This window comes from Glycine soja, chromosome 15, assembly GCF_004193775.1.
Source record: "Glycine soja cultivar W05 chromosome 15, ASM419377v2, whole genome shotgun sequence".
NCBI classification, from domain to species: domain Eukaryota; kingdom Viridiplantae; phylum Streptophyta; class Magnoliopsida; order Fabales; family Fabaceae; genus Glycine; species Glycine soja.
Genome location: NC_041016.1, coordinates 27,375,582 through 27,390,499, shown reverse-complemented (window position 1 = coordinate 27,390,499; position 14,918 = coordinate 27,375,582).

Sequence of the window (14,918 nt, the reverse complement as noted above, 5' to 3'; positions counted from 1 at the left end):
GCGGACATGGATGTCTTGTGTCTTGTTGGAACAAGTGTGAAACCAACCAAACACAGAGGGCGGGTAAGCAATAGATGATCCGTGCGCTACTCTTTTCGCACCTTCGGTCAAATGTGTCAAATAGATCCGCCAAGACAGCTACCACCGGACTTTCCTTGCTATGGTGGTAGGCAAGGAAAGCGTCGATTGCTGCTAGGTCTATCAAACCATCCACGTTTGGAAAGAGGACGACCCCAAAAATTAGCAAAGCTAACACATCCATAAACGGGACCCAGTCTCCTTGATTGGCCATACCCTTCGCCTTGTCTTCTAGGTACTTCTGTGGCAGGCCTGCTATGCCGTTCCGAGTCTGTTTTATGCGGTCCAAACCTCTGGCTGAATCCTTGACCACAGTTGCAATTCTGCTCAAAGAGGGGAGACACCCGGAGGAAAGATATGGTTTCCTTCCCCCGAGAGGACATCCTAGAATTTCCTCAAATTCTTCAATGGTTGGTACTAATTGGAAGTCCCCGAATGTGAAGCATCTCAAGGGCTGGTCGTAGTATTGGGTAAGTGATGCAATGGCTTCTATGGACACCTCTGCTATGGTCAACTCTAAGATCTTTCCGTAAGTCTTGCGGAAGGCTTGCATTTGGAGGGGTTCCATCAACCGCCCTAATTCCTTGATGCTGGTGGTATCTGGGCTTTTGACCTTGACTTGGTAGAACCTCTTGCCGGTTTGATTTGTTCCCATGCTTACTAAAGTGAGATAAAAGCTGGTGCAAATCAAAACTCCGATATCTCATGGGCGGAATGGATGAATGCATGATGGAATGCATATGACACAGATGCAATCTAGGAATGCGGGGGTCCGGGGAATTTGTCCCCTTCTTAGATACGACGTCTAGGGGTAGTAAAATGCCCCAACGCACGTTGTTAAGAAGGCGACACGGACCCTCCGTTGGTTTGTTTACAGTAGGGATCAAGACAGAACCCGTATGCAATGCCTATGCAAAAGACACAATGCGGGAATGTACAAAGTATGACAATTTTTTTCCGAACATAAGCAAAAGGGTATATGATACTCATGCATGGCAGTGTGAAAAATGGCACGCAGCGTGTTTGCTTCGTGCCCCTATTTAAAGGACCTATAAGGGAGAGAACTAACTAGGCTTTTAGCAATAATCCCCAAGGTAGTTATATCTTTCTTGATGGTTTCTAGAGGTATCATCCCCTTTGAAGAACATATTGTAGCAGTAGGGACTACTAGCAACAATAGGTTTTCAAAGAGAAAAGCTCTAGATGAGGGTTCACTGTAATCAAGCAAGTCGGAGACCTAGCATGATCACAGATTCACCTCCACTCCTTATGCTCCCATGAACCCGGGTATAGGGCCCTTTTTCACTCACAGTGTGTGCAAATAGTGTTGGTGTTTGTGTGCATCAAATGAATAAATATTTACTTCATGCATACATTTAAAACGCACTAAAAGCAACAAGAATTTATATACACAAGAACATAATGAAAGGAAACCAACAAAGGGGTAAGTCATGATAAAACATTGCACAAGATTTAAATGGCCTAACTCTCTAAAAAACAGTCCCCAGTGGAGTCGCCAACTGTCGCAACCTACCCTTCGGTGGGAGGGCGACGCGAGACTCGCGGGATGCGTGTTCCACGAAAGGAATACGCGCGGAGTCGCCACCAACGTTTATTTGAGGAAAACGTCGGAAAAACCGGAAAAGACGCGATCTACGAATTTTTAAGTGAAAGGTTCGGGAGTTGTATTTACGCACGGGGAAGGTATTAGCACCCCACACGTCCGTCCCAAGGGACGGCAGCCTTTAATCGAATGTGCAAACATGACTTTGATTTTTATGTTCCCTTTTATGTTCTTATATCCTTTATACCCTTTTTATATTTTTCCTTTTTTGTGGTCGACAAGGGTGTTTCCCTTTGCTCCTACGTATTCCTCAATTTGGGATGAGAAAATCAGACCTACGTAGTTCTTTCGGAACAAAGTGTTTTGTTAAGTTGTTTTTGTCTTTTTTGCAAAATATGTTTTTATTGAACAAAAGGTCATTTAAGGTGTTGAACCATTAAATGGTCTTTTGATTTTGAAAAGGGAGAAGCGTTAAGGCGTTGGACCATTAACGATCTCTTGTTTTTGAAAGGAGAGAAACGTTAAGGCATTGGACCATTAACGATCTCTTGGGGTGGTCGACAAAAGCGGGGCTTTTGCTCCTACGTATCCTTAATGAGGAACTCAGACCTACGTAGTTCTTTCTTATCAAGCGATTCTTTACTTAAGTGGTGATCATTTTAAGGCGTTGGACGTTAAAAATGATCCATTTTACTTAGTGAGAAATTGAAATGACAAACTTCAAAAGCCTATTTTTATGGACGAGCTTGACTAGGCGAATTGATTTTAGCCTTTAGTTTCACTTTAGTTATTAATCAATTCGATTAAGAATGAGAAATCCCAAAGAGAAAACGTCCGATTGATTTTCCGCTTTATTTTACTAAAAGATGTCTTTTTGATTATTATATTATTTTTTACCTCTTTTTGATTTCCAACGTGGTTACGGCACGACCGAACGGTCGGAACTTATTTTAACCGAAGTTAATGGATAATACAATTCAAACGTTCGGTGGAAATTTATTTTATTTTGAAGTTAAGCGAGAAATGACTTAAGTAAAATGGCTTAAGCACGTCAACAGGGGGTATAAAAAGTAAACAAAACGAGAATAAAAATGCACGAAACACAATGTGGACCACTACGGGTACATAGAATGAATCGAAAAGCTTGGTTCGAGGTACTTACCCGTTGAAGATCGAAGAACGATGAAGAACGAATGAAGAACGGTTGAAAGCTTTGCGAGATTCCTCACGGAAAACGTTACGGAAACGTTTCGGAAGCGCCTCGGCTTAGATTTTCTTCACGGAAACAATTTTTCCAAGCAAATTCGAAAGAGAGAGAAGTGCCTAAGGGGCTGGACCTTTTCCTTCTTGCTTTCCTCCCCTATTTATAGCAAAATAGGGGAGGTGGTTGCCGCCCAGCTCGCCCAGGCGAGCAGGGTTGCTTCCTCCAGAAGCAACCGCCTTCTGGAGGAATCTTCTGGAGGGCCCAAATGGGCCTGGGTGCTATTTGCACCCCCATTTTTACTAAGTACACCCCCCTCTGCTATTTTTTGGTGATTCTTTTTTCGTAAAGTTACGGAAACTTACGAATTTCGTAACGATACTTGTTTTCTTTCCGTAATGTTACGGAACCTTGCGGATTACATAATCATCCCCTTTTTGACTTACGGAATGTTACGGAACCTCACTTAATTATGCAACGATGCTTCCATTTGATTTCCGGTGTGTCACGGAAACTTACGGATTGTGCATCAATATTTTTTTGGTTTTTCGGCATGTCCTGGAATTTCACAAATTGCCTAATGATGGGTGCCAAGCACCTCACGAGGACCAAAGAATGGTCGCACGTCATCGAGCAAAGGTCCCCGGACGAAATTAGGGTATGACAATTATTTATTTTTCTTTTTTTCTATTTTTTTTTTCTCGCTCTCTTTTTTTTTTCCATGAGGTATTTTGCTACCTAAACATACGTATATTTTTGTGAGGTATTTTGCTATATACATGCGTGTCCAAGGTATCTTGCTACCTAAACATACATATATATGTTTTGTGAGATATTTTTGCTATATACATGCATATCCAAGGTATCTTGCTACCTAAACATACATATATATATTTTGTGAAGTATTTTTTTGCTACATACATGCATATCCAAGGTATCTTGCTACCTAAACATACATATATATATTTTGTAAAGTATTTTTGCTACATACATGCATATTCAAGGTATCTTTCTACCTAAACACACATATATATATATATTTTGTGAAGTATTTTTTGCTACATACATGTATATCCAAGGTATCTTTCTACCTAAACATACATACATACATATATATATATATATATATATATATATATATATATATATATATATATATATATATATATTTTGTGAGGTATGACTACCTTTCGAGCTTGTGCTTGTTTTGTTTAAATTCCTAGTATCATGAGCAACTAGGTGTGTCCTGCTATGACTTGAGAAACAAAAGTGATCAAATAACAAGCAGAGATTTAAAAGGTACTAGGTTGCCTCCTAGTAGCGCTTCTTTAACGTCTTAAGCTGGACGCTTGATGGCTTGTCAGTCACGGACCTAGTACTTTGCTGACCTTTGGCTTTGGACTTGGTTGCCTATTGGTTGGCCATGGGTCGTAAGCAACGCTCTAACCTTTTTGTGGATGAGCTGAGGTGAACTCTAGAGGTGATGGCGGTGCGTCTGTTGCCCGCTGCCGGCCATCCCCAGGCTGCTGTGGTGTTTCGCCCTACGCCTGCCTGGGGACGCAGTACATCTTGATGAAAGCTCGATTAGTAGGGGGCCTGATGCCCTTGCTGGAGGTGACAGGCACTCCGTAGAACTGACAGAGACCCATAATTAGAGCTTGACAACTTCAAGACCCTACTGGACTTCTTCGGGTCCATTGGGTGTCTTGTAGGCGCGATCCCTGCAAACAATAGATGAAATCAGAAATCAGTTGAGCGATGTGCATACTTACCTATGTCATGATGACGTGACCTTGCCGGGGGGAACGAGCACCCTGTAGGACTACAGAGGCCAGTAACCAGAGCTAGAAACCCTAGGGCCCTGTTGGACTTTTCCAGGTCCACTGGGTGTCTTTGTGGGTGCGATTCCTGCAAACAATAGATGGTATCAGAAATCAGTTGAACCATATGTATACTTACCTATGTCACGATGGCATGACCTCGCTGGGGGAACGGGCACCCTGTAGGACTGACAGAGGCCCGTAACCAGAGCTGGAAACCCCAGGGCCCTCTTGGACTTCTTCGGGTCCACTGGGTGTCTTGTGGGCGCGATCCCTGCAAACAATAGATGACATTAGAAATAAATTTAGCCATGTGCATACTTACCTATGTCATGACGGCACAGACCAACTGATACATCTGCAGGGGGAGATTGGCATTGTGGTCGCTGGGCAGAATGTTGCTAAATAGCAACGTCATCCATATCCATGTAAGAGTGGTCATGTTGGTGCGCATGATCCGCACTCGTCTTTTTGCAGCGGCACAGGTGAAATCTTGCCCCGGTATGCATAGTAGATGCGTGATAGCCTCCCTCTCTAGATGTGCTCGCATAGTTGGTCGCCCTCCAATATCAGGGGGTGGCCCAGGAACTGATAAAAGGAAACTACTGGCCCCTTAACCGGGAGCGCAAGTCTCAGTGAAGAATCTAAGGGCAAAGGACCTTATATTCTCTTAAGGCGTGGATATGAAGCACACTGACAATGAGGACGTGTAGCCCTCTAAAGGCGAGGGCGTGCAGCCCTCTGCAGGCGAGGATGTGCAGTCCTCTGATGGCGAGAGGGCCGGTCATCCAAAAAGATTGGACACGAGATGTAGGAAATCTATGCAGTTAACATGATTTTTAGGGATGCAGACGCATGCAACCTTTGTCATGAAATTTGGTAATGCTGACCTCATATGAAACAATGCAATGCAATGGAAAGTAGTACAATGTTCATGACATTCTTTCCCTACTTTGTGATTTTGATTTTGATTTAATTTTTTTGGAAAACACAGATTGACTGTTCTTTTGAAAAAGGTGATAATTCATGCAACCTTATCCTGACTTTTGCAAATCTTTATGGGAACTCCCTCAGAGTGTACGTTCTATTTGATTTAGTCACTTGACCATTTTGGAGTGACGGCAATGCAGCCGTTTGACGTTTAATCAATCTATTGAAATTCCAGGGTTTGTCTCCCGCTTTTTTTTTTCTTTGTTTAAAAACATCGACGGGTGAGAACTTTTGATCTGCCCCTATGTTCACTTGAGGCTCATGCACGATGCCCCTCATTGCCCCAATGTAAGGCTTTGAGGTACCAATTGTTATCTTTCGTCATGACCTTGTAGCAAAGAACCTATTGGGTGAGAACTTCTAATCTGCCCCTCGATTCGTTTGAGGTTTATGCATGGTGCCTTTCATTGCCCCAGTGTAGGGCTTAGAGGTACCAATTGTTGTCTTGTTTTCACAACCTCGTAGTGAGGAAGAATGAAAGATGCAGTTGATTCTTGCAAAAAGAATTTTCCAAGGATGAGAAATAGTTGAAGGATTTTTCAGTTGATGGATTAAGTCAAATGTCTCCTATGTAGAAGCAAGATGTTTTGATGTCTTGATGATGCTAAAGGATCAAGTGCTTCTATGTTTTATTCAAGACAAGAATCCAAGAAAATCAAGATATATGATCTAGTTGATCTCTAGAATCTTTAGGAAGAAGTTTCCAAATTGAAAAAACAAAAGGTTTGACCAAAGAATTCTATCATTTCAAATTGAGATTTGCTCTCTGGTAATCGATTACCAGCAGCTGAAAATGTTTATAACAGTCACTAGAAATTTGAATTCAAAATTTATAACGTGTAATTGATTACACATGGATGGTAATTGATTACCAGTAGTTTATTGAACGTTTTAATTCAAATTTTTAAAACCCGTAATCGATTACACAAGTCTTGTAATTGATTACCAGAGGGATTTTCAGAATATAATTTCCAAGAGTCACATCTATTCAAATGTTTTATGAATGACCATCAAAGGTGACTTGGAAACACGAATTTAAAGAGAGTTTTCATTGCCCAAACAGTTTTATCCTCTCAAAAGATTAAGAGTTTTTCTGAACTCAAATGTCTTATCCTCTCAAAAAGATTCCTTGGTCAACCACTTGCATATTCAATAAGGAATTTTGATTGATCTTCATTGTACAATCTATCTCTTTTAAGAGAGATTTCTTCTTCTCTTCTTCTTATTTCTGAAAAGGGATTAAGGGACCATGGGTCTCTTGTTGTAGAGGATTCCTGAACACAAGGGAAGGGTTGTCCCTGTGTGGTTTAGACTTTGTAAAAAGAGTTTTACAAAAAGAATGGAAAATCTCAAGTGGGTTGCTTGAGGACTGGACGTAGGCATGGGAAGTGGCCGAACCAGTATAAATGAAGTTTGCATTCCTCTCTTCCCTTAAACTTCTTTTATTTATTGCTATTTATCTTTTGCTTTAAAGAAGTTTATTTTGAATTGTCTTTTGAGTAATTCATGTTAAGGGTGCATTGTTAATCCGAAAAGAGAGAGTGAAAGTTTAATTGGGGAATAGTCTTTGTATCTTAATTCAACCCCCCTTTTTCTTAACGTAACTGAGGCCATTTGTCCAACATCCTATTCTTGATAACTCACTTCTCTCTAAAAAGACAAACTTTCTAGAATGATAAAATGAGGACACATGAACGTCTTGAAAACACAGTCAATCAAATGTTTTTTTTTCTTTTTGAACTCTTTTTTTTATTTTGAAACTTATTTGTTTTGAACTTTACTCGTTGTTTTACGGCACCCCCATCGACGTGCAAGATGAGTAATCACTGATTGAACGGTCTTGGAAGTCCAAACTCGGGAGCACAGGTCGCTTGAGCAAATAGACCTATGGCTTGCACCCACATTCCGGTGAAAGTTGAATAAGCAAAGATGCGTTTATGAGAGGATGAGGGACAAAGATATCAACTTTATCCATTTCATTTAACATTGTAACTGTGGTTTACAATAATGGTACAAACTTGAAAATCCTGATGAGTTATTAGAGACATCTAACAACAGCTTCCAAAATTGCCCCATGTGTGGCATCTCTTGTCAATGTCAGGATTTACACGCGATTCTCCTCAAATTTCAGCCAGCCCGCATCAATTAGACCTTGCACCTTACGCTTCAGAGCCCTACAATGCTCAATGGAACGCCCCGGGGCTTCTCCGTGACAAGCACACATTGCGTTCGAGTCGTATTCTCGGAGAAATGGAGGTTGATGAACCTTGGCTAGGGTTATGGCTACCATTGAATTATCAAGTAGATATGGGAGCAAGTCAGCATAGGACACTGGAATTGGGGTGAATTCTACAGGCTTTCTTGCTGCAAAATTCATTTCTTGGTTGGTGTTTTTGGTTTGTGCTAAAGGTGGTGTTCGTCATTGGAAGTGCGGTAGACAGACTTTGTGGTTGATTTAGGGATTGCCTTTGTCGATAACTGGGTGGTGGGTAATGAGAAGGGTCGTTATCAGCTGAGTAATGACATTGTTAGGTTGGTGGGAAACTGGCTGTATAGGAATGGCAGTCACAGCATGGGCTTCTCCCTCATTCTCACCCTCTTCGTTTGCCCCATTTTTTTTTTTTTTGCATTTATCAAAGCATGATGGTCAGATTTGCCTCTTTTTAGACCCACTTTGATCCTTTTGTCGGTGAAGACCATATGATCAAAGCTTGAAGGTGTGTAGCCCACCATCTTTTCATAGTAGAATACTGGTAATGTGTCTACTATCATTGTCATCATTTTTTCTCCGTCATTGAGGTGCCACTTGAGCTGCCAGGTCTCTCCACCTTTGGGCGTATTCTTCGAAAGATATGTGCCCCTTTTTGCACATGTTCTTTTGTTGCATCCTATCCGGAACCATATCAAAATTATACTGATACTGCCTAACGAAGGCAACCATTAGGTCCTTCCAAGAGTGGACTCGAGAAGGTTCCAGGTTAGTGTACTAAGTAACAGCTACCCCGGTCAGATTTTCATGGAAGGAATGTATCAGCAATTCCTCATCTTTTGCGTATGCCCCCATCTTCCGATAATACATCTTTAGATGGTTCTTGGGGCAAGTAGTCCCCTTGTACTTGTCAAATTCCAGCACCTTGAACTTGGGAGGGGTGATGATATTGGGTACTAGGAACAACTCTTCTAGGTTAGCAAAGGCATAATCTTCACCTCCTTCAATGGCCCTGAGCCTTTCCTCTAGATGATCCAACTTTCCCATTTCTGCCCTAGCACGAGGGTTTTTACTTGTTGTGGAATGCAAGAGGTGTAGCTGGGGGTGATACTGAGGGCCTTCCAAAGTGTTTTCAAAGGGTATACCACCAACTGCTTGCCCTTCAGTGGCATATCCGAGCCAAGGCTCGAAGTCGGCTAGATTGTGATGGGGAATTTCACGTGTCTCCCCCACGGTTTAAGAGACATGTGCATGATCAGTTTGGGGTTGTTGGCTCTCAATGGGTATAGGAGTAGAGTTATTGGCATTTTTATTGGGAGTGTACGCCACATTGGGTGGCGTATAGTTGAGAGGCAAGCCATATGGCGGGAAGGCGTGCTCGTTTTGAATTTGCACATCATGGGGGCCGCCCGTACTTCCCAAATCTTTGCCTACCATATCTGAGGTTGGATGATTCATTTGGTTGATGCCGGATGGGGACGTCGGGTTCACCTTAGCAACAACGCTGGTAGCGGCAATTGCAACCGCATTGGCTTCCATTATCTTCTTAACGCTCCTCATGGCCTCCATCATTGCAGCCATTTGCTCTTTCATGGCCTCCATGTCGGCCTCCATCTGCTCTTGTACCTCCTCCGCTTTACCCATTACTCTAGCTCTAGCACGGGTTCGGTAAGGGCATCGTAAAGCATGTTTTTTTTTATAACAATGATTAAGTTCTTTTTTTTTTCAAGGAAAGAATGCAATGAGCAATGCAACCAATGAACAACATGGATGTATGCGAATGATGCACAGTTGAAGTATTGCAAATTTTTACGCAGGATATGGGGTTGAATCAATTTAGATTTTCAACATGGTCCATGACATCTTGTCAAGGTGGAACTGGAAGTAACAGGGACATCGACATTCCTAAAATGTGTTTGGCAGTAGACGAAGCAGCGATGTAACACGATCGATCTTTTGCCCCAACTTTTGCAAGATGGTTACTTCCATGCTTCAACTTGACTTGATGAACCTTTTCGTAAAAGCACGAGCTTGGTTCAACCCCATAACCCAGGGAATGGCAATTTTGATCGCCAATACTTCAACAACATTTCATAGGGATGAAAGACTCGAGAATACGCATGCTATGCATGGAAAATGTAATTATGAGATTGAGATGCCTGAAGAAACATCCTTTCTTAGTTAACCATGCATTAGGTACCATGTTCAATCATTTTGTTTTAAAGTGAAATGGGTTTATGATCCCAACATGGTTGGCTCATGGTACCGAATATATGCAACTGAGAATGCATCATGAATTTTCATGCTTCCTTTTTTTTGTTTTTGTTTTGTAGAGGAAAACACAAGGATCATGTATGAGCGAACATGTAGAACAAAAAGTATGTTGAACGCATATGCATGATGATGCAATGACTCATGCAAAATGTGAGGTTGGAATGTGATAACGGACAAATGCAGGAACGATATGTTCATTATGATGCTGAAGAGATGTTTATGTGATGCATGATATGAATGCATTTACGGACACGAGAGCCCGGAAAATCATCTCTCCTTACTTGCGCATTTGGGGGCGCAGTGCCCCATGTGTGCAGTTAAGAAGACGATATGGATCTTCCGACTTCCCACGACAAAAGACGAGACCCACATACAACGCATGTGTGATGGCATGATGCAGATGCGCAAAAGCGCAACAGGGGGATTTACACAACATGGCAATATCCTCAAATAATCATACAACAAAGGCGTACATGACCTTTAGGTTATATGCATGACAATGTTTAAAAGGCACGCAGCGTGTTCGCTTCATGCCCCTATTTTAGGGACCTATAGGATATTATCTAGGGGTCTCTAATAACTCCTCCCAATGATTCATAACTCACATTGCTGTTTTCTAGAGGTATCGTCACTCAAAATAATAATATCGTGGCTGTATGGAATACCAGGGACAACATATTATAAAGAGAGAAAGCTCTAGACGAGGTTTCACTATTATCAAGCAAGTCGGAGACCTAGCATGATCATAGATTCACCTCCACTCCTTAGATTCCCATGAACCCGGGTATAGGGCCCCTTTTTTACTCAAACACGTGGGTGCTTAGAATGCAGTGTAAAGAATGTGAAATAGACAACAGTTATTTACATTTTACACAATTCAACAAGTGCACACACAAAGTTTCACAATTCCACAATTCCTTAAAATAGGCCTAACTCACAAAAAGTCCCCAGTGGAGTCGCCAACTGTCGCAACATGCCCTTTTGCGGGCATGCAAAGCGAGGCTCACAGGTGCGCTTTCCAAAGGAGGAAAGATGCGCGGAGTCGCCACCAACGTTTATTTGTGGAAAACGTCGGAAAAACCGAAGGAAACCGGTCAAAACGAAAATTCTAAGTTTGGGAGTTGTATTTACATTTGAGGAAGGTATTAGCACCTCTCACGTTTATCTCAAAGGACAACAGCCTATTTTTTAGAATTGTGAAATTGTGTTATCTTACCTTTTATTTCCTATTATTTTTTTTAGGTCGACAAAAGCGGGGCCTTTGCTCCTACGTACCCTCCATCGAAGAGGAAATCAGACCTACGTAGTTCTTTTTTTTTAAGAGTGAATTAAGCGATTCTTTTTACTTGAAAGGTGATCATTTTAAGGCGTTGGACCTTAAAAATGATCCATTTACATGATAAGGAAAACTGAGATGATAAACTTTCAAACCCTTTTTAGTGACTTTTTTGTGGACGAGCTTGACTAGGCGGGTTGATTTTAGCCTTAGTTTCACTTTAGTTATTAGTCAATTCAATTAAGAATGAGAAATCCGAAAGAGAAAACGTCCGATTGATTTTTCGCTTCATTTTACTAAAAGGTATTTTTTGATTATTATATTATTTATTTTACCTCTTTTTTGATTTCCAATGTGGTTACGGCACGACCGAACGATCGAAATTCATTTTAACAGAAATTAACGGATATTACAAATCAAATGATCGGTGGAAATTTATTTTATTTTTTTATTAGGCGAGAAATGACTTAAATAAATGACTGGAGCACGTCAAAAGGGGGTACGGAAAGTAAATGAAAACGAGAATAAATGTTCATGAAACAAATGGGGACCACCACGGGTACATAGAATGAATTAAAAAGCTCGGTTTGGGGTACTTACCAGTTGAAGATTGAAGAAAATGAAGAACGAACGATGAATGTCGAAGAACGGTTGAAAATCTCTCGCCCGTACTTCCTTTTGATTCCCGAGACGCGTCGGGAATCAAAAGGAAGTACGGGCGAAGAACGAACGATGAATGTCGAAGAACGTTTTGAATTTGCACATAACCCTGCTTCCTTTTGATTCCCGGCGCGTCTCAGGACTTACATATTGTGCAACAAAGGGTGCCAAGTTTCTTGAAGTGGCCAATCAAAGGTTGCATGTCATCAAGTAATAATCCCCGGACGAAATTAGGGTATGACAGGTTTGTAAGCGTTTTATTTGTTATTGTTTGACTTGTTTGTGAATATTTGTTTTGTGTTTATAATTGTTTTCCTCTTGAATTGGATAACCGTTGTTTCTGTTAGTGTTTTGTATGCGCAGATCTTCTGTAGGTGAATTAGTTCCTTTGGACCTGGAAGTTGAAGCAACTTGCCAAAGGAACAGAGCCGAACGAAGACAAAAAATATTACAAAACAAAACAGTAGTTTCCATTTTGGCAGACGAGTCCCAATCCTCTGAATCTTCATCATCCTATTCTCCATCATTAAGGGAATCTGCAACCAATTTGCCCGAAGCCACCATTATGGCCAATGAACAACCGGGACGTGTGACCCTTGAAGACTATTCCAGTAGTTCTGTGCCGCTATTCTTTACCAGCATTGCGTGACCAGAAGTTCAAGCCTACAACATAAGATATCCTCATTCTTTAATTCAATTGATAGAGAGGAACCTTTTTCATGGCCTACCAAATGAAGATCCCTATGCACACCTAGCAAGATACATTGAAATCTGTAACATTGTGAAGATTGCTGGAGTACTGTTCGCAACCGGCAAGTGTACCGGACCGCACAAGTAGTATAAAATGGTAAGAATTGAGTATCAAACTCTCAGGGAACTTGTGTTATCTAGAAAGCTTTTTCAATAAATAGGCGTCTAGTATGAAAATATGACTGTGGTTATGAACAGGTATTTAAACTATCTAGGCAAAAAGAAAGAAAATCATGCAAGAGAAATACTGTGTAAAAATAAGTAGAGAAAGCATTGGTCTTCCTCATAGGTTCCTGATGCTAAAAAGGATGTTCTCTATCTAATAATGCTCATGCTTTCCTATGTTGTCTCCTGGACTGCTAGACCCTGATTCATGATAGCCTAGCCTAGTCTTGATCAAGCCTCATCCGCAGATTCCTCTTGTAAGACTAAACTCAACCAAGACCGCATTAAGACACACATACACAACTAAGTTCTTGTACCCTGATTCCTCGTGATAGCACAACAACTTAGTCTCGTACTATCAAGGACTTTAGAATCAGACCAGTTCCCACTATTGAATGACCCTAACAAAGCATGCATCTACGTGATCAAGGTAAAAGCACACTGGAATGAAAAGCAGATAGCATAGAGAACACACAAAACATCATTACATAGATAGAAATATATTTACATCAGGTACCTACAGGGAAGATCCAACAGAGGATTTAGCTTTCCATAGTCTGAAAACCTCTTTTACAACAAAGAGAAGAACAAAATGAAAGACTGCAAAAACACAAGTGGTGAGGATGTCTCCTTCGCCTCTACGATCTGACAATCACTCACAAACTCATCTCAAGCTCTCAGAACAGCTTCCGCTTCGAACTCGCGTCTCTATAGATATTCACACAGCAAAATCTCTCAGAACTCTCTAGAACTTGGACCTTTCTCTCTCTAGAACCTTCGTGCATGCAGAGCTTCTCAAGAAAAGTGCCAAACTCCCTATGCATATGTGATTTCAGGCTTAAATACGTGGCCTTGTTCGTGCTTTTGTGCTTAGCGCAGATCTGGATCGCTTAGCGCGCATAAGTGGATTTTGGCTTAGCGCGCTTGTTTCTCTTAGCGGATGAGCTGAAGCGGTGCACTTGATGTCCTGGAGCGGTGCGCTTAGCAAACTTGACAGCTCATCTTCTTCTGGATTCTTCCTCGCGCTTTGCCACTGAAGCTTATGCATAGCGAATTCTCGCTAAGCCAGCAGCTTGGCTTAGCGAAAGAGTGAAAAACAACACTTTGCCAAAGTTGCCTATTTAACCTAAAATTGAGAGAAATTGATTATTAAACACACAAAACAAAAGTATAAATTATCTATTACCTATATTTAACAAAAAGTACTTATAGTATTGCAAAACAACCATAAATTGGGAAAGTTTGATACAATATACACAGGTTTTATACACAAAAGTTAGTCGTATTCATCGACTAACAACTCCCCCAAATTTACAGTTTTGCTTGTCCTCAAGCAAAAGAGAACAGCTCACTTGTCCTCAAGTGGTAAAACATGTAGTGATTATGTACAGGGGTGTATGCATCAAAATTCATTGATTGCATGATAAGAAAGATGAAGCAATGTGTACCTATCCCTTGTTTTCACAGAATATGCAGCTAGACAAAGAGGAGAACAAAATGTGAACAATACAATTAGATGAGGTTAATCATAAGACAGATATCAAGGAAAGTAGCTCAAACCACAGTCTCACGGCTACTGTTTCACTTAAGCACAAGTGTTTAAGCTATTCATTGATAACAACTAACAGGAGGTCCAATCTTTGCATTTCATCTCATGCCATCAAGTCAGAAATGTATAAACAAAATCAGAAGGACTTTCGCAGGCTTGTAGTGAGGTTTGGCTACGAAAAATTCATTGGATTTTCTAGGATTCAAAGGTTTAGGTTCTAAGAGAGCACAAATCCTTGACTTATCCCAATAGTCTTGTATTATACCAGTAGCTTTCTCACTATCCCCTTTTCTTAAGTCGCTTTTGACCTTATTGAAATAGCACACTTATTGATGCAATCCTATCTCGCAAGGGCATTGGGTAGAAGACTCCAAGTAGATTG